This window comes from Arvicola amphibius, chromosome 3, assembly GCF_903992535.2.
Source record: "Arvicola amphibius chromosome 3, mArvAmp1.2, whole genome shotgun sequence".
Lineage (NCBI taxonomy): Eukaryota > Metazoa > Chordata > Mammalia > Rodentia > Cricetidae > Arvicola > Arvicola amphibius.
The window spans coordinates 3025519-3045770 of record NC_052049.1 but is presented as its reverse complement, the minus strand read 5'-3'; positions in this window follow the sequence as shown (position 1 = coordinate 3045770).

Here is a 20252-nt window from a genome sequence, read left to right as displayed (position 1 = left end):
CTCTGTCTTCTTTTCCCTCTCTTCATCCTCCCCTTCTCCTGCACCCCAGTTCTTCTCTCCCTATCACCACCACCACAATCATCCTTTTAAAGTAAGCACAGTGTTGACTTCTTAGGATGAGTTTCTGCAGAACTAAGTGATTTCCCCCTTTGGTGTTGGTAGATTAATCCCTGTTTCCCTCTGTGCCTGTGTCTTCTGGGAGGGGAGAGATTTCACTGCAAAGTTTGCTACTCACAGACACAGGCACCTTTTCTTCAGCTGTCTCCCTCAGCTGACTCTAGGAATGTCTCTCTTCTGAAGGACCTATCATCTCACATTGTTTTATAGAACTTGCTATCATGAAATTATTCACAAAATATCCTAACTGTCTCTGTAAAGCTCATTGCTCTCTATAGCGCACAGCCCTTGAATTTACCTGGAGTCGTGTGCATGCATTAGCACCAGGCTTAGTTCTATTTTTACTGTAAGCATTTGAAGGAGGAGGGCAACACTGCTATCTGGTTGTCATTTGTATTTCCCTGATAATAATTTCACCCATGTTTGAGTGTCACTATTTAGGTTTAATTTTGGGAAGAAGTTCATCTTATGGTTTGCACATGCCTTATCCTGTAGTTGAACATTCTGAAGAATTCCATCCTCTCACCCTAAGATCAGTCATTAGCAATTTTCCCTCTTTTCCTGACCAATCAGGTGGTAGGCATGTTGTCAACACTGCTTTCTTCTTCAATAAAGGATTTTTATTCTCTTTTCTGTTTTATTAATTTTTGTTCTGAACTTACTATATATTTGTGTCCTTGATTTCTGTTATACTTGGGGCAGATATTACAGTAATTGATTGAATCTTTCTTTATGATATGAATTTCATAAGAATTCTAGCAGTTTGCAAAGCATGTCAATTTTATTAGTAGCTCATTCCAGTTAGAGTATTTTCTAAATTTTCTTTTTTTTTATTTTGTTCATTTATTTGAAGTTGTTCTTATTTGTTTTTTAAGTAGCGGGGTGTTTGTTTTATTTCTTTTGCAATGTGGCCAGAAACCAGCTCGATCTGGATATTTCAATGCCACTGGAAGCTGTGTAGCATCCCAGAATAAAATAATTCTTGGTGGGGATTTGTTTTGCTGTGTTATTTTTGTGGCCATTTAAAAAGCCTGTATACTGTATCTTGTGTTTTAGAGTATTTTGTGGATATTAGTCCAAGCTGCCTGATAATTTGATCTAATCTCTGCCCATATAGAATTCCTGTATGTAATTTTTTTCATTTGTTTAAATTAAATTTTAACAGTAAAATGCATAAATATTTTCAAATACATGAAATATGCAAAACACATTAAATTTTTTTAACATAACATACATTAAAAGTTATTTTAATCTCACACTGCAACTACAGACTTTTTCTTTCTTTGTCATTTTGACTTTGTATGTCATAAGGTCTTCCTATGTGTATACATGCTTGGGATCCTGTTTCCTCTTAATGAAGTGACCTTTTGTAGTTATGAAATGATACTTTTACTGTGCTGATATGCTTTCATGGAAATAAACCTTGAAATTAAATAACTCCCTCTTGGTAGGAAGTAAAAGGTTTCTATATGAATTCTTTCATATGCATATATATATACATATATCATGAAAATATTAATCTGATGACTTTCTTCTGTGTATTCATTCCTACAATACAACATAACATTTTCATAATATGACTTGAAGAAAATGTGAATTTCAGTAGTGGTCCATATTCGACTCACAAGGGTTTTAATCGAAGTGTCATGTTACCACTGGATTAGTAAATGTGTTCTTAACTTTAACATCTGAGTGTTCACTTGGGTAAAGTTAGGTTTTTATGTAGTAACTTCTATGGGAATAAATAATATTCAATCTCTAAATTTTCAGAGCAAATTTATTAAGAAAACATAGGATGTGGTGCAACAAGGAAGTTAGCGCAGTACCTCCCAGACAGCGGTAAAAACAGCAAATTTCCTGGTTTTGTTGACACCTCTCCAGTGCATTGGTTGGCATGGTGTCTCAGAACTTGGTTTTCAATTTTAGAGAATGATTCAAGAGGGGCCAATTTTGCAATGATGTTCATGAGAAATTATGAAATAGAAATGCTTGGAGGAGCTGATCCCTTTCATGTCCCCTGTACCTCATGCCCAGCTCCACATTCCCTGTGAAGATGCCGCATTTGACAGCAGCTCTCTTTCCCCTTTAAATGGTTTTGTGTGTCTACATATGTTAGTGCATGTCGGTCTCTCTGGGAAGTCTGGAGGGAAGACCCCAGAGACATGAGCCGCTGCAGAGAACCCTGGAGATGAGATGCAGTAAGGTGGCCTATTTAGTTTTCAAAGCCCTGAGGTGAGCCACCCTTACCATTCCAAATGGAACATTTGATATATCCTTTCTAGAAGAGACACTCTCAGCTGGCCATACAGCTCACATAGGAAAGTCCAGCAAATGTCCTAATTCTTGTTCTGAGTAGTGTAACTTTTCTCTCATCTTAAAGAGGCTCCATCAGCGACATTATTCTTTCTGTGCGACTCCCTCATATACACACACTAAGTGGCTGCATTTTATATTAGAGTCAGGTCTGTGTTATCAAGAAAAGGGGCATTCCACTTGGTAATTATATTCTGACATAGGCTTTAAAAATACATATTATTTTTTATATTTAAAGATTAAAATAAAGGATTAATAAAAATGATTTAATGTTAACAGGTTTTTAAATTGAGCTGTGTGGGTTGACATGTGTCATAGCCTCTTCACTGCCTCAAGGCAGAAGGATGATGAATTTGAGGCCATTCTGGGCTATGGAGCAAGATTCCGGTCTCCAGATAAAAGACAAACATGCAACCACCACAATAAAAGCAAATGAAGAACTTGTCCACTTGAAAAGCTGTTAGGAGCACAGCACATCCACTATACTTTCAGCCCATAGTGGACTTCTCCTTGTAGCTGCACCAGGTAGAGCTGACTTATGAATGGTGGTGGCTCACTGTGTGCTCCTCCATGCTTCTCCGGCTGGAAAATGCAGCTGAAGACCTCAGTATTGCCTGCACTTGGCGTTTTCTGCTTGTTTATTCGGCCAGGAAAACTAATAGAACTCTTTCAGAGACACAGATGCTGGCTAATTCTGCATATTGAGCTCCCCTGCTTAGACTCACTGCCAGATCATGGGTGAGGTATATGTGGAGATTTAGGGTTTGGTCCATCTGTGTTTGTGATTATGTATGTACTCAAGGAGTAAACCAAGGCCGCAGGAGGAAGAGAAAGGAACAGGCATCACATCTCACCTCCTGAGGCTTCCTCCACCAAGCAATGCACTGTGCTGTAGTGATATTTCATTTGTATTTTAATAGCTAAAGCTTGCCTAAAGTCAGAGAATAAAACAGCTAGCTGCACTGGTCAGCCTTCCAGATCAGAAGGAACAACACACACCTTTAATCTCAGTAGCCACAGTAGTTTGCCATGGAAACCAGGTGGTAGTGGTGCACACCTTTAATCCCAGTCCTAGAGAAGAATATAAAAAGGGAGGTGACAGCTCTCAGTCTTTATCTGAGATTCCTGGAGGCAGGATCACCATTTCAGACTGAGATAGAGGTAAGAGTCAGTGACTAGCTGGTTTTCTTTTTTGATCTTCAGGTTGAACCCCAATTTCTGTCTCTGTTGGGACTAATGAGTCCTGGCTTTCAGCTGCTCTTCCCTCCTAGAACCTTCTAATTAAAGTTACTAGAAGCTGTGCCTAGCTTAGAGGATCAGAGGATGGGATTTTCACCTGTTGGCCATTGACTGCAGTGTATTTAAGCCTATGTGGTGCTATTAAAGATGGGCTTTTTGGAACCAGTGTTGGAAAGTCTGCGTGTCGGTCTGTCTCTGCGTGTGTATTCTCAACCTCCAGCCCCTTGCCCTAAGCTCGTGAACTGGGGTCTAGTGCATAGAGCGCAGACAGGGGCCGCAGTGCGCAGCATGTCTCTTGTGCTGCACTGTGTCTCCTTCAAGGAGCCTGAATGCAGGAAGCAACAGTTGTGCTGTATTTCATTCATCTCCGTACTGGTGGGTCGGGAGCACACGACACAAAGACCATTTCACCGTTCTAAGATCTGTGGCTTGGTCAGAAGGCAGGTCTCTTGGCCTTTTCCAGAATCTGAATATAAAACCACCAGGGGCTTTTGCCACACTAAACACAAGGCACAAGCCTGAAGCCCGAGAGAAGACTGGTATCTTGTGTGTGGCAGCTAATGCCCAAGAGAAGACTGGTATCGTGTATGGCAGTTTCTTTGAACAACAAGGAACTCAAGGGGAGGGAACTTCCCTTCTATGCTGTGGTGACTGGTGGCCTGTTGGTGTGAGGGATTCTTTGAGCCCATGGCAACCAGCTGTCTGTCTGGCTGAATCATCAGAATGATGACAGGGAACATAATATACACAGGACTCCTGGTGTAGGATGTCACACAAATATTTCCAATGGAGAAAGAGTGGTAAAGATTACTGATATCCAGCACCACAAAGTCTCTTGGGTCTTCAACATGAGAGGGTGACTTCATGCTACGTTTGTACTTTAAACTGTTGAGTAATAGAACAATATTGGAAGTGACACAGAGTGCCTGGTCCACACCAAATGCTAATTACTGTCACAGAACAAGTGTCAGGGTCATAAAAGCTGTCATCTGTTGGCTCATGACTCTGCTCTACAGAATCCCATGGCATTCTTTGCCTGCACATGTTTTGAATCAAGCAGCAAGTATAGATGTTATAAATTCATGCCCAGATCCCTCTTCTGCTTGGCCCGTTCTGTCACTGAGAAGCAATGGATTTCCAGCTCTTTCTCTTCTCAGTGAGAGATACTTGGTAGCTTTAAGGAAGCTGCAACGGTCCCAGGACTATCTTGCTGAAAGTGGCAGAGTGTGGAGCACACTAAGAAAGCTTCCATGGGACTGACAGCAGTGCACCTGACACCCGTGAGTGAGATCACACACACACACACACACACACACACACACACACAGACATCCCAGTTAGGGAAACTGTATAAGAGCAATAACACCTGATCTCGGTTTCGGTTCTTGTTTTGCCCCCAGTCTTATTAGCTGGCAATTTAGATGTATTTATAAGTTCAAGTCTCAGTGACCACAGAATGTGGTCCTGGTGCTTCACATGTGGCCTGGAGATTCTGCCCTGCTCAAGACAGCTTGGTGAAGGAGGTGTACAGCCAACAACCAATCCCAACCTTGCCTGGGGGCAGAGGATGTTATAGCCACAGCTACAAGCTGTTTTACTGAAGCCAGGCCTTCAAGTGTCGTGACAAATTCTGGGGGAAATCAGGAAGAGAACAGTGCAGCTCCTCGGTGCCCTGAGGTCTCAGTTACTGCGACCGAGAGCTTCCCCTGGAAAAGGGAGGGCTCACAGCCACATGACTCATGGAAAACATAGTCAGCGTTTCCCTTACATTGCACAAGGATTTGATTATTTATTATTAGCACTCGTCATTAATAATCTGCATTCTCACCTCCTATTTTGGTCTCTCGATGTGTGACAAAGGACAGTTTTGGGGAAGCACTCCCGGAATGCCCTGATCTCCCGGCTGAATGTAGTGGTTTGATTGGAAATGGCCCCTATAGATTCAAAGGGAGTGGTGTTATTTGAAAGGATTAGGACTAAGGTCTTGTTGGAGGAAGTGCATCACTGTGGGTGGGCTCTGAGGTTTCAGAAGCTCAAGCCAGTCCCAGTGCCTCACTCTTTCTTCCTGATGCCCATGGATATGGATGCAGAACTCTTAGCGACCTCTCCAGCACCATGTCTGCCTGCATGCTGCCCTGCTTTCCGCCATGGCAATATTAGACAAAACCTTTGAACTGTAGGCCTGCCCCAGTTAAATGTGTCTCTTTTATGAGAGCGGCCATGGTCGTGGCCTCTCTTCACAGCAATGGAAACCCTAATATACTGGACCTGTAAATCTACCCATGTGAGTGGAGAACTGAACGCAGCGAACGAACATGGAACCTAGGGTGAGGGTGCCCCTCCAAACAGAGGTACCATGTGGTCCAACTATCGCACTCCTGGGTACATTCAAAAACGACTCCAAATCAGGGTACTGTGGATACACCTCAGCATTTACCTTTAATGCTGCACTGTTTACAATGCCCATACTATGAAACAAACCTAACCACACTATAATGGCAGAACGAATAAAATGTGTTGCATTTGCACAACAGAGATTTGGTGAGCCAGAGGCAAGGACAGAGCAGTTTCACTGGCAGGAGGGTGATGGGATGGGGCTGCAGATCATCATGTTGAGCAAAATAAACCAGATTTAGTGTCGCACTACAGGTTTTCTCCATATGTGAAATTAATGCTAGTTTATTTCTTAAATGCTTTATTTTTATTTTTATGTGCCTTGGTGTTGTGCCCACATGCGTGTACATATGTACAAAGTGAAATTGAAACATTTTGTGTAATTTTCATGTGCTGCAGAAAATTTTATTTTTTAATGTTTGGGAAAGAATTATTACATTGTAAACCTTGTTCCAAATTTTTGAGCCTGAGACACATACACCTTTCTACCAACTTATGCCAGAGACCAATCACAGGACGATGGCTATGGTCCTTGGTACTTCTCCAGCGTCTACATGCCTGAGGTCAGAAGTCAGGTAAGGGCCGTGCGCATCTTCCAGTCACTGGGCAGAAGATCCCAAGACCCCAGCGGGTGACAACTGTCTCTTCCATGAGTACCGTCACACTAAGGCTGACAATGCAGCTTTGTCACTGTGATAATCTTAAACATACCAATGGCAGTTAACTGGGGGAGGTTGGCAGAGCTTTCACGGCCTTGGTTAAGCGGTGCTCAGCCTTGTCAATAAAAGGTACGTCTGTGTAACTCCCAGTGTTTGGGATCTGCTTTCTCCTGTGAAGTCAGGTCAGACTGTGTCTAAGCACGGTGACATGACAGCCTCAGATTTTAAATCCCTGGGTTATGCGGCCACCTTCGCCTTTGCACTCATGTGCCTTTCTTCCCACATTTCTCCTGCCATAAATCGCATCGGTCCACACACTAATTTCATGAGTTGGCAGCTCTCACCTTGGCCTTCCTCCACAGTTCCTTGTGAGGAATGCATATTCTTAAATAATTCACTATCTTGAAAATATTCCAGTATGAAAAGGGGAGGAATGATTTCTTCCTTTTATTTCCTATCAGATTCAACATTAAATGTTTCTCTTCTATGAGTCCTTTGGTCTAAGTCCATTGGCTCCAAGCAGCACTGATTTTTTTTATGCTCAGAAAGTATTAAGCTATAGTTCTGATTTTGCTTGAAATAGGTTCATGAAGGACTCAAAAATCAATTTGCTTGGAAATTTTTATGAAGTCATCACTTGGTTTACTGTGTTTATTTTCTGAATAGGGCAGGTTTATGGAAATATTAGGTATAATATGTATTTGTGTATGCACAAACATATAATCAAAGAAAAATACTGTCAACTTGATAGTGGGAGGCATGAGGGGCTTGGGGACGATAGCTTGAAGGGGCGGGAGGGAGAACACTTTTTAAAGATGTATTTCTGTGAGTGAATGTCTCTCTGTGTAGAGGTGTCTGCCCATGTGCACACAGAGGTCAGTGGAGTGTCTTGGGTGTGCTTCTCCGTGTCTGTCCAACCTACAGAGGTTTGTTTGAAAGCAGACTCTCACTGTAGCATGAGGTAGCCAAGCAGCTGGCGTGAACCTCATGGATCAACTTCCATCTCCTCAGTGCTAGGGTACAGGGTTCCACCACAGGCAGCTCTGTTTCCTCTTGTGGGTTCTGGGACATGAACTAAGGTTCTCAAACATGGAGAGCAAGCATTCTACCAACGTCGATGTTTCCACTGCCCTGGTGTATGACACATTTAGTTAACAATTTCCTTTATGTTTCCATCTTCTTGAAATCCTCTGAGGAAACACTGAGAGGAAAGCAAACTTCACAAAGGAGTGTTCATGGCCAATGTTCACTGTCATCCCAGAACGCCACTACGGAGGTGTGAAAACACAAACTGTCACATTGACACCGGGAAGGTGGTCCTTAGGACATGCCTATGAGGGACTACCTAGATCAAGGAGAGTCTCTGAGAAAGTGACAAATTTTCTTGACAAAGTTAATTAAGAAGGGGAGGATGCTTCCTAATGTGGGTAGACCATTCCTGGAACAGGGTGTCTTGGACTGTATAAATTGGGGAATGTGCACAGTGGACCATAATGCATGCATTCATTAGCTGCTGTCTGCTCTTTCTTGTGGAAGTGAGGTGACCAGTTCCTCTAAGCTCCTGTCACTGTGATTCCACTATCATGGCAGACGACACCTTGGAGTTGTAAACCTAGTAACCTTTTTCCTCTCAACTGACTTTGTTGGGGTATGACATTATAGCAACAGGAAAGGAAACTGAGGAAAAAGGTGTGGCTCTGCTTCCTCTCATTTCTGTAGCCTTTACTTCTCAGAGACTGTATTTCATGAAGTCTACGTAGCAACACAAAGCCCTTGTGGACTCAGCTGTCACAGGGCCAGCCCATGTGATGTCCTCTTTCTTAGGCTTTAGGTAAGCAATTAACTGAGCAGGATACCGTAGTCTAGGCAAGAGCCCGAGAGTCTCTCGTCTCACCCTGACGACGCCCATCATTTTGTAAACACATGGCTCTGGCCACAAGGAAACTGGGTGGGAGGCAGCAGCTGAGCCAGACCGTGTCCATGACACCAGAAGAAGCAACTCAAACCACATGGTGTGGTGGCTCCGAGCCACCCAAGCCTTCGGTGTGGACAAAATCATCAGGTCACAATTGCTAATGACCCGCACGCTGCCAGAGTCCGTTCTGTCTCCGTAAACTTGGTGATGAGTTTATTCCTTTCCATTGACCATGCATCGTTTCATGCATCATTTTAAGCACCATTAATAATGGACAAAATTCATTTAGCGTTTTAAAATGCTGAATGCTGAAGCTATCAACAATCTGAAGAAGATAAAGCTGTAATCAGGAATCATTTTAAAGTGTAATGTAAGCACTTGTTCCAGTGTGAACATATATTTGCAAGTAGAAATTGTTTTGGGTAGGGGTAGGGAGAACAATTATTTCTTAAAAGTGATTCATGGATTGGAGCTGTATCTTATTGGTGGAGTGTTTGACTTCCATGTGTGAAGTCCTGGGTTCAGTCCCCAGCACTGGGTCCAAGCTTTTGGTGATGGTACATGCCTTTAATACCATGGTGTCACAGGTGAAGGCAGGGAGATCAGAAGTTCAAGGCCAAGCTGGTCAGGTTTGGGAACGCTCTGGCCTAAGTTAAACAATTCCCAAGAAAATTTTCAAGCATAGATTTGATCAGCCAGCTGTGTGGCTTCTGCTAATAGAATTCTCCTTAACGTAACGAGGTAGATAGATCTGGAGCTGAGCTAACGCGCTCTACGCTGCTTTCCCTCTTTTCACTTCGCACTGTTTTTCCTCCCTTTCCTACTTCTTTTCCCCTTAAAATTCATGATCTCTTTGAGTATTATATATATATATAAAATATATACATATATACATATACACATATATACATATATACATGTGATGCTACATATTTATATATAAATGGATTTATACACAACTAAATAGATTCAGTAGGTTATTTATATGTGTGTGGAGTTTTATACACATAACAGACATGTATAAATAAACTGAGTCTATCTAGTTTTGCCTATAGATGCATGTATCCAAGGTGGAAGCCAATCCCTGGGGGAAGCTGATACTCCCTTTTAGCAGCTAGTGAGCATATGTAGCTCTTCATCCAGAGGGGCCACCATGTAGAATTTCCTCTACCCCTTTGGCTTGCCAAATGGTGTGGCCATTACATTGGTCTTGTTCAGGCAACCATATCGTTGAGAGCTCATGCGTGTGCTTCCTCTGTCATGTTCTATCAACAGGTGTCCTTGCTCTCTTTCCAACCTCTCTTCCGTGATTCTCCGTGAGCCTTTGGTATGGGGTTTCACTGAGATACAGCAGCTGTGGTTGAGCTCTCCACAGTCATTTATTTCCTGCGCTTTAATTGGTTCAACATTGCTGTAATAGTCTCAACTGTTGCAAAAGAGCCTCCTTTGGTGATGACTGACAGCCACACCTCTCTGCAAATTTCACTGTGCATTTTCTAATTTCACCTGTGAATGGCAGGACTTCATACCTTCCCAGAGCACTGATTGTGAAGAGGTTTAGCAGTGTACCACGGATGCTGATCTTCCTCTTTATATTGACAGTGTGTGAAACACTTCAGGCTGACTTCCCTTGTCTTCTACGGAGAACACAGAACACAGAACACATCTCAACCAAAAAGTCCTGGAAATGCTTGCCTCCTCTCCCCAACCAGTTGCTTGAATCTAACACGACTCTGCCAACAAAAGTTCCCAGGATGCATCTTTAAACACATGGCTAAGTTGTCTGCAGACTGCTTTGTGAGTATTGTGGTGTGCAAAAAATAAAATAATTGCAAGGAGGCACACACATTTTCCCATCTGGACTCTTTTCACATCATTTTTCTATCATCTTGATTATTCTGGAGCCATCTTATTGCTTTGTGATATCTGCCCCAATGTATCTTTCAGTAAAAAAAAAGACTTTTATAAAGTCAGAGAGATTTGCTACAGGGGATGAGGAAGGAGAAAATCTAGACTTGAGTTAGCAGTTTATGTGAACAGATGCATTTGGGGTGACATAAGTCTCCCAGTGGGAGACAGTGGGGTCTTTCTGGGTCTGGATACAGTTTGTGTTTATCACACTGATGTGAACTGGGAACTCCCAGGAGTGGAGGAAGAAAGTTCTCTTTTGGGGAGGGGAAGGTGGGATAGATTAGCTGTGCCAGGTAAAGAGATTGAGGTCTGTGTTGGAGAGTCACCAGGAGCTATGCTTATAGAGGCAGGAAACTGAGGGGCCCAGAAGAATTCATCCCAATTGGAGGATCTGTGAAGAGTTGCAAGATTGCGGCACCGTTGACTGTGCACAAAAACAATAACCCAAGTTGGGAGGGCTGTTCCCAGGGGTACACTGTGAAATAGTATAGAGAGCTGATGAAGAAAGCCGTCATTCTTCAGATGAAGGAAACCTCCTGCCTTTGGAGCCAGCGAAGGAAGTGAGGACATGCGTCCCACACCATTAAGTGCAGACTGTGATGGCAAAAATGAAGATTTAGTATCAGCTTTGAAAATCAGACTCCTTTTGGCACGCATTTACAATCCCATACTCAGTTCATCTCTTCTAAGAGCCAAATTAAAGTTCTTATACCTCTCTTCAGGAACTCGAAAAACCATAAGACACAGAAGTGAACCCAGAGATGCTATGGTGATAGGAACAGCTGTGTGTGGGGTTACCAAGAAGGCAGAGTCCTGACAAGGTGGAGGGATTTCTGACCAGTGTGCCTTAGAGCTGGGGGAGCCTTGGTGATGGAGGGCTGCAGGCCAGCCAAGTTGCATATGGAAGATGTCATCTTGCAAGTGTACGAACAGGGATGAAGGCGAAAGCATCTCCTGCCAGAAATCAGGGACACAGCATTGTAAATAAGTTCGCAAGGAGGAGAATGGATGGCCATGGGGGAGGCCCAGGGTCCCTGCCAGAGGCTTAGAGAACAAGCAGGTGCCTCGTGACACCCCTGAGCAATGCTAGGATAGAAAGCCAAAAGAGTGGAGGCCACAAGGACCAAACATTTGCAGAAGAGGAAGAAGCAAGAGCACCAGTCAGTCAGGTTAGGCAAGACTCCAGGGCAGGGGGTGAGGGGCTAAGGGAAGGGGTCGGCAGGAACTGCAGAAGTACTGCTGGTTCCCACTGTGCAACTTGAAGCTCATCTTCAACAAGCAAGGCAGAGCACCAATGAAAACATTAGTTCTGAGGGATAAAATTAACCTGAGGATTTGCCATTGCTTTCTACAAGTCAAAGTTCATAATTCTTCCCCACTTTTTAAAAGGGCAGTGGCTTTTAAAGGAGCAAAACAATTTACCTTTTGTTTGGCCTTGTTTAAAAGTTAGTTTTTAAACCACCGAACATAAAAACAAACAAAATGCGAAGATCTTTTGCATTTCGTAGTATTGGTATGGGCTTTTGCCCTTCCAGCACAGTCCAGATGGATTCTTCCTTTATGAGATTTGTTTCTCAAGTGTTAAGAAACACCCTTGATATGTTATCAAGTGGTATATTACTGAGAGTGTCCCCATAGGCATAGGAATTTAGATGAAGAAATCTACTTATAATTTTGCACACCCGAAGATATAAAAGTCACTCCCACAGACAAGCGTCTAAAGCCGTGTGTTTTATTACTTCTTTTATTTATTGAGATTATAACATGATTATGTCATTTCCTCCTTTCCTCTGTGCGCTCTGATTCCTCCTATATACCCCCTTATTCTCTTTCAAATTTGTGTCCTCTTTTATCATTAATAAAGCCACGCATTTAAAAGTTATTTTGTCATTCATTTCCCACACACTTCGGTGCCAGTGCTGAGAGATGTTTCTATTATAGGGATCTCTACATGTGCCGCATGAGTCTGCAGCAGTCAGGGCCAATGGTCAATTATACAAGAAATTGGTTACAGACCCTTTGCCTGCATCAGATAAATGACAGAGCAGGGGGCTCCCTAGAGCAGCTACACTGACTAGTCCATAAAGTGATCATGGCTGTTCAGTTTCATCAGCTATGGGAAAACATATGAAAGACCAGGACTGAGCAGCAGCTCAACTGTCCTTGGCAAAAGATGTATGACTCTGTGAATACACTGAACATCCCTTCCAGTGGTCTTTGGGCCACATGGGTGGGGCTGACACTCACCTGAATTCATCCTGGGACATGATGACAGGGACAGATGGGAGCCTTGCACGGAGTAAGAGTCAACATCTGTTTATCAAATTAACATGCACAAAGTAACACAAGGAGAAGAAAAGGGTGGGATTCAAGGGGAGACCATGCCCGCTGGATCAGCATCAAGATGTCTTCTTTTAGAAAAGTTTCCTAAGCCATGGCAGGGAGCTCCCCTCACGAGAGGCGGTCATCTCCCAAGGGGACTGACGGGCACATGTAGAAGCCCCACTCCATTCCTGCGACACTCATGTGCTGGACCTGAGACCATGATCCTCCAGCCCATTGGCAGACAAGTGAATAGGAAGTAGCCAGGGCAAGGATGGCAAAAATTGGCCAGCTCTCCCTTTGAAATCACTTTGAGAACTTGTCCTGTGCTGTTTAAGGAGAATCAAGGAAATAAAGAAACTACTTTTGACTAAAAGTGAGTGATGAGCTACGTTCCCAGAGACAGCATAGGCGTGCACGCACACACGCACACAGGTGCACACACATACACACGCACAAGCATATGTGTGCGCACACATTCACACACACACACACACACACATGCACGCACACCCTATATTGCATCAACTTGCCCAGTTATTGCAGCATGGGCCCTGGTCATATGGTGGGACATTGCTCTGCTCTGGGATCTCAGCTGTGAGCCTGTTGAGGTCATAGACCCTCTCAGTTCTGTTTGACTGATGTCTAGAGATGACATTAAATGCATTGTACCTTTGGAGGATGAGCCTTTTCCCAGTTGCAATCAGGTGCATGCATGTGGCCGAGAAAGTTTCCTTAGAGAGGGAACATGTAAGCTCTCACCATTAAACTTAACAGTAGGAACAACTATAAGTTACCCCAGGTCCCTAATAAAATAGAATACAATATGTGGGCCAGGTGAAGTTTAACTCAAATAATCTGTGTTCAGTGATTGCATTTCCCAAATAAATTAATAACCATGTTCACAGGGCTGTCTGCCGCAGTGCTGTTCTGAAACAATAGACCCAAGGCAGTCGTTCTCATTTGGGATGAACTAATCCATGTCTGAAAGGGAAACTAAAAGAAATTATTTACAGAAATTTATATGTCTTTTGGGGATGTACAGTATATTTCCAAATGCTCTGAATTATATTTCTTCCAATATAGGAACCACCCCACAGACAGGCAATATTGTAGTAAACTTTTCCCACTGGGCCTTCATGAAGAAGAGAGAAACTTCTGGAAAGATGATGGTGCAGCAAAAGAACCATTGAGTCAGTGGGAAAACAGCTTGGTTTTATTTCCCTGGGGTGACTTCATTTAACCTAGATAATTTGGAAAATGTGTGTGTGTGTGTGTGTGTGTGTGTGTGTGTACTTCTAGACTGATGAGGTTTTTACCTTTGAAATTATACTACTCTCAAGTATATCTTCCAGTCAGGCAGACATTTGAGAATATTCAAATCAAAGTGATAAAAGGAATCAATAGATGTGAAGTTAAGTCCAATGAGAAAAAGCCAACAGAATGTTGATGGCTGATCTTGGAGGCCAACAATTCAGCGGTCTGGGGGGACCAGGTGTGTTAAGCTGGCTTGCTGAATCACAGCCTGTGATACAAAGAAGGAGAGCTTGAGAATTACAAGGGAAAATCGATGGTTTCTAGAACGAGAAAAGATCCTGGAAGTTATATTTAAGGGTGTCTGCTTGACCATTCAGGAACCCTTTGACTGGAGCACAGACCTCGGTTTATTAAAACCCCCAATAAGTTACCCAGTCACTGAAATCGGGGCCCATGGACCCTCGTATCCCCTTGCCCTACAAACATAGCTAAAGTAGCTAAAAGGGGAAAGACACTGGGCTTCACATCTTATCAGCGATGAGGGAATTGCTTTCCATGGGTTCATTAATGTTCCCAGACACCTCAGAACATCTTCCCTCGTTGATATAAAGAAGACCTGGGAGAAATTGGTGGTGTCGGGTCCTGGCATACATCAGAGGATCTGCCACCCCTGCCTGATGAGAAGTTAGCCTAGAGCTAGCTTTCCTGTAGTCAAGGAGGATGTGGACACTGTGTGTCCTATAGATTGGGATGTCTGTGTTCACTATTCACTTTAGAGTCTCCACAGCTTAACAAGAAGAGGCTTCATTCTGGAAATAGGACATTTTAAAACTTGTTCAAAGTCCTCGCATTTCTCTTATCTTGGAGTCCTGGCCTTTGACCTAAATGCATTTATGGTCCTGAGACTCCACATGAAGTTGCCAGAGTGCTTGGTGTGGTGTGGAACTGGACTCATGCTGCGTTTCAAGATTGAACTTTGAGTAGTTGCAAAATTATCATTCCTGTCTTCAGACATCGTGGTTTCCATTGCTAACATTTTAAAGATGTTCTGCATTCACCTCTGGGGTTTAAAAGAGTGGGCAGCCAGAAGAAGCACTTGGAAGTCATCCTGTCCGCCCACATCAGCAACAATGGGATGAGAAACATGTCGGTATTGCATTGCGCTCAAAGGAGCTAGAGAAAAAAAAGGCAGAGGATTGTTGCCTCCGCTCTGCAAATGGACAGCAGTATTGAGTAGCAGGATCAGACCTTCATGAGGAACTCTCCCAGAAGACTCTTTCTGTCCCATAACTTCACCATTTCTCAATTTGTTCAGACATTAAACTTCAGAGAACAATAGGAAATGGAATTTACCTGCCAGGATTCCTATCTGTGGATAGTGTCTCACAGGTGTCTCTTCACAGGTGTTTTCCCACAGGTGTCTCCTCACAGGTGTTTCACAGGTGTCAAACAGATGTCTCCTCACAGGTGTCTCCTCACAGGTGTCTCCTCACAGGTGTCTCACAGGTTTGCCATCATCTTGCTTGAGCATCATAACATTAATACTTTGGTATTATCAAATGTTAGGGAAAGAGAAGGGTGAAAACCAAGGAGAGTTTGGATTAGAATGTATGTGACATGATAGTAGAACAGATAAAAAGAAACAAGGTGGGGTAGAGGGATGAGTGGGGCAGAGAGCAAGGGGGTGAGAAAGGGTGTGGGGGAAAAGTGTGCAAAACCAAATCGTGTATGCTTCTTATGCTAATCAATAAACACCAATGAAAAATGGGAAAAATGTAGAAGATGAAGAAATTATTTCAAAGACTAAAACAAGTATGGCAAGCCCCAAAAGCAGCACAAGGGCAGTGAGGAAAACTCCCCCAATGTCATAAACAGATGGGATATGAGTGAGATCAGGGCTCATCCACAGCTCTGCCGTCAGTGGAGCTGAACCTGAGTCCCGGCGGCCCTCAGCACGCCATCCCAATGGTCCCTTCTTCTTGTACCAAGCTGTCTGTTAAGACAGAAATGAATGGCTGTTTCTCTATAACCTCGGGAAAATTTTAGAAGGAAAACTTTCTTAGGCACCCATTCTTCGTGTTATAGAGTATGTTATCAGTCAAACAGTCATTATACATCTAACATAAAATTATATAGGCATATAAATCATAACTAATATAAAAACACTCTACAGATAGTTTAACTTTTATGTATATTTTCCACTACACATGCCACAGTGAAGGTGAGTCACTTGTACATATATTTTGAAGGTGACAATCCTAAGGGTGGGTGTCTACCCTTTTTTATAGGGATGGAGCAATGCCCATTTAACTCAATATCAAATGATATTACTTTTGATTTAATTTTCTTCAGAAAATTATTATTATTATTCTTTCAAACAATACATTTCAACTTTAGTATGTTCAACTTAGTTAAATTTAAAACCAAGATGAGACAAAGAATTTATCTTGACTTTTATGTTTTCCACCTAGATGCAAAAATTTTTAATTTTTTAAATCTAACTAAAATATAATGACATCATTTGCCTCTACTTCTCCTCCCTCCTTCCTCCCATGTCCCCCCTATCTCCAATCCATGATCTCTTACTCTTTAATTATTATCATTTACATATGTAATCTTCCATTACTTGGCGACTTCTGTTCAGTTCCACTCTCCAATCTCCATTAATATTCTCCAAACCCCAGCTGGAGACTTTTCCCTCCTAGAGCATCAGTCACAGAGAGAGAAGCCTGGCTGCTTTGTTCATGTGCAATTCTGATTGAAGTGGGGTGAACTTTCAAAGTCCATTTGCTAAGCCTGAGGGACACCTGCATTGTTCAGATCCCTAAGAGCGAAGACTGGAAACTATGGACTAGCACACTTAAACACCCCCAGCCCAGGAGAAGGCCTGGAGGACAGACTTTTCATTTTGGATCTCAACCGTAGATATTTCTAGGTCATTGGCTTGGATTGTCTAGCAGGAGGCAGGCTACTTCTGTATCCCATAAACCCCTGTCTTAGTTAGGGTTTCTATTGCTGCAAAGAGATATCATGACCATGACAATTGTTACTAAGGAATACATTAAATTGGGGCCAGCTTGCAGTTTCAGAAGAGCCCATTATCATCATGGTGGGAAGCATAGCTGCAAGCAGGTAGACGTGGTGCTGGAGAGAAGCTGAGAGTTCTGCACCTACGTTGGGATCTGCAGTCAGCAGACAGCAGAAAGAGAGAGCCGCTGGGCCTGGTCTGAGATTCTGAAAATTCAAAGCCTACCCCTAGGACACACTTCTTCCAACAAAGCCACACCTCTTCCAACAAGGCCACACCTCCTAATAGCATCACTCCCTATGGGCCTACGGGGCATTTTTCATTCAAACCACCATAAACCTCAGCCTAGTCTTCAATGCACGCTAAAGTTATTGCCACAGGCCAAGAGCATATAAGTTTTTGCCTTTGAGTGTGTAAGATTTATTGTGCCTTTCTGTCATTCCCTCTTTCTAGTTTAGCTACCTGGATTTTTTCCCCATTTGCCCTCATACTTTCTGTAGGTTCTATCTCCTTGATTGTCTTTATAAATAATGGTGACTCTGAGGGTTGCTGATGGCAACACTCCTCCTGGAGGCCCATGGCCTCTGAGATTTCCTTCCCTGGAGGCCAGTCTTGTGCCTGCAGGGGCACACCTACAGTGCACCTTTGTGCATTGACTTTCTACCAGGGAACACTGGGAAATATCCCCAGGATTTTGGGCTTCAAGCACTTGGGTGTGCTGACTACACGCCCAGGCCTCAAGTCCAGTAAAGCTTGTTTCAACTGTAAATCTCTCACGTCTTGGATCAACATCATTTACTTCTCAATTGATTCCAAACTCAAGGAGAAAAGCGGTTTTATTGACTAGGAAATTAAATCTTCAACTTTAATTTAACTCCAAACAGCAAAACACAAGGCAAATGTTCTTTCTCCCAGATCTGTCTGCTGCTACTATCACTTGGGAGTGAGTGTGAAATTCTTCTTGAGTCCTCAATCTCTCCACCTTTTCCCTCTCTAACTGGAGTCTTTCCTTCAGGACCTTCTTTAGCTTCTCTCTTGTATCTTCTAGTATTTGTGACTGGTCAGGAGCAACTTCTAACGGCTCAAGTACTCACCTTCTTTCCGTGTGTTAGTTTCTCCCTGTATTCCTTCACTCCTCACATAGCTGATATGTTTTATCAGCCCAAGGAATCTCTCAAGATGCCAGTGGGGCACTCCTTCGGCTGGATGCTCATGGCTTCCCCTTTGGGATATGCAGAAGAAGCCAACAAAGGATCCCCTGGCTGGTTAGGGGATAAAATGTTCTATAGCTATGCTCTTGTTTTCTGCCACCATATCCATTGTTGTGACAAAAGCTACAAGGGAGTAAGGGTTATTGTGTGTCCCAGTTCCATGGGACAGTCCATCCTGAGGCAGACAGAGCAGGAGCAAGAGACAACTGATCACTTAGCACCATAGCACATAGCACCAGACAGGAAGCAGAGAGATGGGTGCTCCCCTCACTTCCCTTCATACAATCTGGGGACCCCGCCCTTGGGATGCTGCAGCTGACTCTGAGGATACATCTTTCCACCTCAATTTGCTCAGTATAAACTCACTCTTGCAGACATACCCAGAAGTTTGCCTCCTAGGTATGGTTGATATTAACCATGACTTCCCTCCCCAGTTACGTTATATGTAGGTAATCTTACACGGACTCCTTCCTGCTGGTCACAGAGGCCATTGACTGGGAACACCCTCACAGCCCACACTGAACCCCCATCTGTCAACTCAGTCCCTCTTCATCCTGTTCTTTATATCTGTGAAACAAAGCTTTTAACAGCTAGGGGCAACAATGATGCTTCATATAGCCTTGCTCAAATCCCTCTCCCTGTTGTCTAAAATATGACTCTTTTTCTCTCAGCCTGCCCTCCTAGATAACGTTGCTTTTCCCCAGAGTTCAACTCCTCTTCTGTAGCCAGCTCTTCTTGGTAGGAAACTGGGCACAACATTCCCTCGTTGCCTCCTTCCTTATATCTAGCTCTTTGTGTCCCAGCTTGACCCACGGAAGACCTCAACTCAAGCAGCAATGGACAAACACCTTCAGGGTGCAAGTGACTAATGAAAAGCAGGAGGTCCTAGCAGCCACGAGATCAGAATCCATGTGGTTGGTATGTGTGCTGACTGTTCTTACATCAACTTGACACACACACTAGAGTTATCTGAAACTAGGGAACCTCAGTTGAGAAAATGCCTCCATAAAATGTGGGTGTATAGCATTTTAAAATTAGTGCTATGAGAACCCAGTCAATTGTAGGTGGGGCCAACCCTGGGATGGTAGTCTTGGGTTCTATAAAAAAGCAGACTGAGCAAGCCATGGGGGAGCAAGCTAGTAAGCAGGACCTCTCTGTTGCCACTGCATCGGCTGCTGCTTCCAGGCTCCCGCCCCGTTTGAGTTCCCATCCTGATTTCCTTTGATGATGAGCAGGAATATGGAAGCATAAGCCAAATAAACCCTTTCCTCCCCAACTTGAGTCAGGACAGAGTGTCTGGGAAGTGACATTGATGGCGTTTTCTGCCGTGAATCAAACCAGCGATACGTAGATTGTTCGAGTTAGAGAGGAAAAAGGGAATGTCGAAGTAGCTGTGCAGCAGACGCTAGCAGTTATGCCAGACACCAAAAAAGCTCATAATGAATAAATCTCAAAGGCTTCGTTGAGTTTGCTGAAGACTGGAGTGTTCACAGGTGGAGCACTTCAGAAGAAGGAAAGGCAGTGCTAATAACTGAGAGGGGAAGACAAGCATTGAAAGACACCGTGAAGGTGAGGGGCCGAGAGGATGAGGGTCTGCAGGGTAAGAACTTCAGAGCTGCAGTCTGCAGGCAGCGGAGCGGGAACAGGGTGCCTCAGATACTTTTTCATCTTCAGCTGCACAACACACAGCTCCCACGGCGGCGCCACTCTCAAACTCTGGGGTTTGATTGTTGGTTTGTTTGTTTCATATGCTCCTCAGGGGTAAAAATGCAATGTTTAATATTGAACAAAAGATTAACTCAGAAATAATCATGTAGAGAGAGAGACTCACTGGTCAGGATGCTGAGGGAATCCTCCCCAGCCCCAAGGAACGCTGGTCCCAGAAC